Below are 5,321 nucleotides of genomic sequence, written 5' to 3' on the forward strand. Positions count from 1 at the left end.
CAAGAAGACTCTGTTAGAAGAACCAATTCCATGCATAAGAAATTATATGGAGAGAACCATTAATTCTAGTGTAAACAGCAAACACTAAGTTTCCTTTCTAAAAGAATCTGAGAAGCTAGTGGCAAATGGTGAGCCTCTCAGAGAAGTGTGGACTGTGAACTCAGAGAAGCACAGTCATTCAACAGACAGAACACAGAGGCACAAGGGCGAGGAATATCCATCAGAACAGGGGGATAGCTGGAGTAGCTTTCAAACGGAAGGTGGCGTAGCCATTTTGACATTCACGATGCCCACCCTACGGGATCTGAGGCAGCAGAGGCACGGCATGGATAGCTGCTGGAGCAACTCATTCTCATTATGAAAGCAAGCAAAAGGGGAAAAGGAAAAGCTATGAATCAAAATGTAACAGGTCTTGTGGGTAGCATCATCCCCGTGTCCTCAGCCTCCTCCATAGTCTGTATTTTCCAACTTTGTATCGTAATTGTTCACAGAGCCATCGTAAAAGCTCTGGTGGTGGGCTGGAGAGATGGCTCAGCGGTTAAGAGCACTGACTGCTCTTCCAGAGGTCCTGAGTTCAAATCCCAGCAACCACATGGTGGCTCACAACCATCTGTAATGAGATTTGATGCCCTCTTCTGGTGTGTCTGAAGACAGCTATAGCGTACTCATAAATAAAGTAAATAAATCTTTAAAAAAAAAAAAAAAAAAAAAGCTCTGGTGGACACATTACGGGAAATTGCTTCTCAAGGTTCCCAAAGCTATTGATGTTTCTGTCCTCACTGCCAACAATCCTGAGGAGAGTTCCATCATGACCGAGGGAAGAATAGTAACGGTGACCTCACACTGCTATGAGAACCTGCCCATCAGTCCTTGCTAGCTGCAAGCTCTTGCTGGTCTCTTCTGGGACACGGACTGGGGTATCCAGGGTACTCTCAGAGACTCACAGACTTCATTTTCCTGTATCTTGCTCCTCCCCATCTCCTGCCTCACAACCTCCGCCGAATTTCTTTTTCTTTTTTTTCTTTGTTTTTTTGAGACAGGGTTTCTATGTAGCCCTGGCTGTCCTGGAACTCACTCTGTAGTCCAGGCTGGCCTCGAACTCAGAAATCCGCTTGCCTCTGCCTCCTAAGTGCTGGGATTAAAGGCGTGCGCCACCACCGCCCAGCCTCCGCCATATTTCTGAATGTTCCGAAGCTCCTGTTGTTTCAAACAACACCACAGGGCACAGTTGATGGCTTCCCCTGGGGCTGACCACGATGGTCCTTAGATCCTGGAGCTCTGGGAGATCCCTGCCGACTGCTTAGATAAGAGGCTTCTGTCCACAGAAGCTTCCAAAAGCAGCAGCATTGGGGCCTTGAAGTCCCTACATCTCTCACTGGCCGGATCTGAGCATCACGGAGGCCTCGTATTCCTGTGTCCATATCTCTTGTAGACAGGCCATAACCTGTTGCAATGAATCACTAATAGGGACCCTGTTATGGAAGCCCCATCAGGGTCAGGGTCAACTTCCGGAAGTGGACAGTTGACCTCCAGAAACAGTAGTGAAGGTCACATCACTCATGGTATTCCCAATGGCAGGTGGGTTGCTTTGATGCCAAGGGGATGAGTAGCCCAGATGCTATGTTTTCCAAGGAGGGAAAAGGCTGTCAGGGTATACATCCTGCATGGTTCAGGACCCGATCTGACCTCTACAAACCATCTAGCTCTTTACCAAGGAGCCACTTGCTGGGTGATGACTGGGTGATCTGACCCCAGTTTTATGATAAGGACTCTGGCTGTGCCACAGGTTTGTTTTGCTGTAGAAGGGACTACAAGATACCTCTTAAAATTTTAAGCAAATCCTATCAGATCAACCATGTGCAAGATCCACATGCAGAGGCAAAGCCTGGTATAAACGTAACTTTTATTTGCCTGATTGTCTTCTTGGAGGCTTACTGCTTCAGTCTGCTAACCCAGGCCTAGTCCCGGATGCTTCTAGCCTTCATACAATCTAATCAAGGCCTAGGATGTTTTCAGCCTCTGAGACTTGCTGCTGAATAAGCTCACCCCCATCCTAGTCCTGTCTGAACTCTGGCTGGGTGGTTCAACTCAGCTGTTGTGGCTCAAACTCCTCCCCAGGTTGACTGATTCAATCTGACTTCTCTCCGTTTCTCCTGAGTTGCTCTGTTTGGCCTCAAACTAACTCTAGCAATCTGTTCTGATCTTCTAGCTCCTACTCATTCTCTGGCTCATTCTGTCTTCACTTGTGTCTAGGTTGCTCTCCCTCTGCAGCCTGTCTCTGTACAACTCTTCTGGTTAAAAACTGCCTCCTCCTCCTTGTCCTCCTTGTCTTCCTCCTCTTCCTTCTCTCTCTCTCTCTCTCTCTCTCTCTCTCTCTCTCTCTCTCTCTCTCTTTCTCTCTCTAAAGTAGCTTCTCTTTCCTCTCCTTGTGAGAGTTGGGCAGATCCTATTCTGTCAAATCTTTCTCTGATTCGTCACTTTGTCTGCCACTCAATTAGACATCATTTTCAAACATGGGTGCTTCCACCTACAAACTAACTATAGCCTTCATTGTTTGGGATTAAACGTGTGGACTAAAGGCATGGTCTGTATTCCAGCCAGAGGGATTAACAGTGTGTGCTAAGGGGCCACACCACAAGTAGAACCCCTTTTTTATCCTTTGGTAAATAACACAATCTTGGGGCTCACAGTGTGATCAAATGGCCTGCCTAGACCTCAGGCAGCAGAGCTATCTGCTTTAGGGAGACAGCAAGACTTGGTAGCCAAAGGGCTCTAGCCATTTGGTGTACCTGGGCTACCTGTCTCCGCCTGCCTACAATCTCCCACTATAGAAGTGTCACACAGTCCCCCTCCACAGGGTCTGGGATTCACTCAGGTATGTGGGGTCTGGGAGGAAACTAACACTTCCCTTTGAGGTCCCATTTATGCAAAAAAGAATGGAGACTGGACACAGCTAGTACTGGCTTGGCTGCCTGGGGATATCTCTCGAACATTCCCCAAGGTTGTCCAACAGCCAGGCAGAGAATACCCTGAGCTGTTTTTTTTTTTTTTCCTCCCCAAGGTTTGAACTGTATGCAACTTCTGGGTGACGGAATACACTTGGAAGCATTTGGGGACCTCAGCTGATACAGCTTCAGGCAGGGCTGGGACTCATGCCCAAAAGGGGAGAGACATGAACAGAGGGGCTGACTCAGAACCTACTCCTTCCCACAGAGCCACCCCACTGGGGCTCTGTGTAGCTCTACACACACATTCAACACCCCATGCTCCCCCTCCCTCAGCCCTGCCGCCTGCAGAGAGCCACCTGTACCTGAGTGACTGAAGTGGAGCTAGCGGGAACCCCGGTTGTCTTCACCACTCCGTCCTCACGGGAGTGAGTTTTGAGTCATTGTTGACTGCAGACATTTGGAGTCTGCAAAGCCAGACAACCCACCCTCTCATTTCCCCAGAGCTCGGGCAGCCTCCCCAGCTCACCCCCTTTCTCCACAGAGAGCAGAATGCTTCCTCCTAAGCTGTGTATCAAAGATAGCCCCATGGGCAGAACTTCCTGCAAAGGATGATTGTATGGTTTCTCCACCCCAACAACTGCAATGAACACAATTTGCCCCAGCGGAATGCTTGCCTTCGGCAAGACTGTGTCCACATATGTCAACAGAGGAAAAAAAAAAAAACCAAACAAACAACTATTGGAGAAAGGTGGAGATGGGAAACTTGGGCCTCTCCAGCCCCAGCTAACCCTCAGGACTTGCTCATGTCACTCCTGCTTTGGCAGAGGTCCACTTACAGCAGATAGCAACAATCTCCTATCTGCTCTCTCACTACTGGATATAGAAAGGGTGTCTGTCACCTGAGACCTGCCCTCATGGACTCTGCCTCACAGAGCCAGCCAGCCTGCCCCTCAGCAGCTACGTAGCCCCTGTAGGCTAGTCTCAAAGGGCCAGGCCCCACAAGCATCCATCTTCCCCTTATCTGGGATGTGGCCCTGTGGTCACTGGCCCCAGGCCTGGCCACTACTGTATGTGGGATTCTTGGGTAGAGGACTTCCTTATTGTTTGCTATGCTGTGGGTTGGGCTGGGCTGGGCTGGGCATTTTGTAGCCTAGGTCCCAGAGACTTGCAGGGCAGGCTAAGAAGTCTCCCTGTCCCCCATTATAAAGCAGATGGGGACAATGGCCACCTCAGCAGCTTCTTCTCTTGTTCATTAACTCTAATCTGACACTCACCTCCATGACCACAAGTATCTACTTCCATTCATAGGAGGTGGGTGACAGTATGTGACCCCGTCCCTCCCACAGCTTGTCCCAGCCATCGCCCCTGTCATAGCTAACCTTCCTCAGCCACAGGCACCCACAAACTATCACACAGAGAGAGAGAATCGACACAGTTCTCTGCCTGCTGACCCACACTCAGTTACAGAAATCCCCAGAACTTCTGCGACTCTGCCCAACTGTGGTACCATGCCTCTCATCAAGGGACATCAGTCAGGAGGGTCCGAGTAACCAGAAGCCACATGTAAAAGGTCTCAAGACCTTTTTTTTTTTTTCCTGACAGGCCAGGTGAGGGACATGGAATTTCGAAATTCCATGGGGAGAGCCCACCTCTGAGGTGTTGAGTGTAAGAGCTACCTGAACACAGGAGCCCTGCGCTTACCCCTCTCGGTCCCCGGAAGCCTCCACTCCGTGACTCTGACTGACTGGAGACGTCTTTGCCTGCTTCTCGCCAGCTGGCTCTGTGGCGGTGTCTGAAGAACACAGCCACTGAGGGCCCCCCCCATACTTCCTGTTCTAAGTCAGCGCCCAGGAGGAAGTTGAGTGACACACACGGCTCATTGGCCCACATGTGGGTCTCACCTCAGCCCCTTTACATGTGGGATGTTAGAGAAGAGACGCTGAGAGAGGGTAGGGCCCGTAAGCGATGGCAAGCTTTTGCAGCAAGAGTGGAGGGGCTGCTGTTGGAAGCAGCAGCCATCGATAGCATTGAGGGGCATCCCGAGACGAGGTAGGGATTCATGGACCACCAGGCGGAGGCTGATTGTGTGGGTTCTCAGTCTAAGAGAGGGACCCAGCTACAAGCGAATGGGCTGAGGCGGTAGCCCACTGGAGGAAGCAATCAAGCGGAAGGAAAGATGCTGGGGAAAGTTCCTGGGCAAAAAAAAAAAAAAAAATAAAAAAAAAAAAAAAAAAAAATGGGGCAAAGAGGGGCACAGCAGGATGTGTTAAGTAACACTGTAGGAACTCAATCACAAAGTCTGTGGTGGACAAAACCTGACCTGACAAGTTGCAAGACTAGAGTGGGCAGAGAGATATGGAGCTCAGACCTTTA

At 50.0% G+C, this 5,321-nt stretch overlaps 1 protein-coding gene across 1 annotated transcript in view; it reads right to left on the reverse strand.

Moving 5' to 3' along the window:
- Itgb2 (integrin subunit beta 2) overlaps positions 1–4,746 on the reverse strand; it is a 35,957-nt gene extending 31,211 nt beyond the window's left edge. Inside the window, exon 1 of the mRNA XM_028774007.1 lies at positions 4,650–4,746. The gene's annotated coding sequence lies outside the window, so the exon portion shown is untranslated. The remainder of the gene's footprint in view (positions 1–4,649) is intronic.
- Positions 4,747–5,321: the final 575 nt, after the last annotated feature.

This window comes from Grammomys surdaster, unplaced genomic scaffold (genome assembly GCF_004785775.1).
Source record: "Grammomys surdaster isolate TR1022 unplaced genomic scaffold, NIH_TR_1.0 237, whole genome shotgun sequence".
Classification (NCBI taxonomy): Eukaryota; Metazoa; Chordata; class Mammalia; order Rodentia; family Muridae; genus Grammomys; species Grammomys surdaster.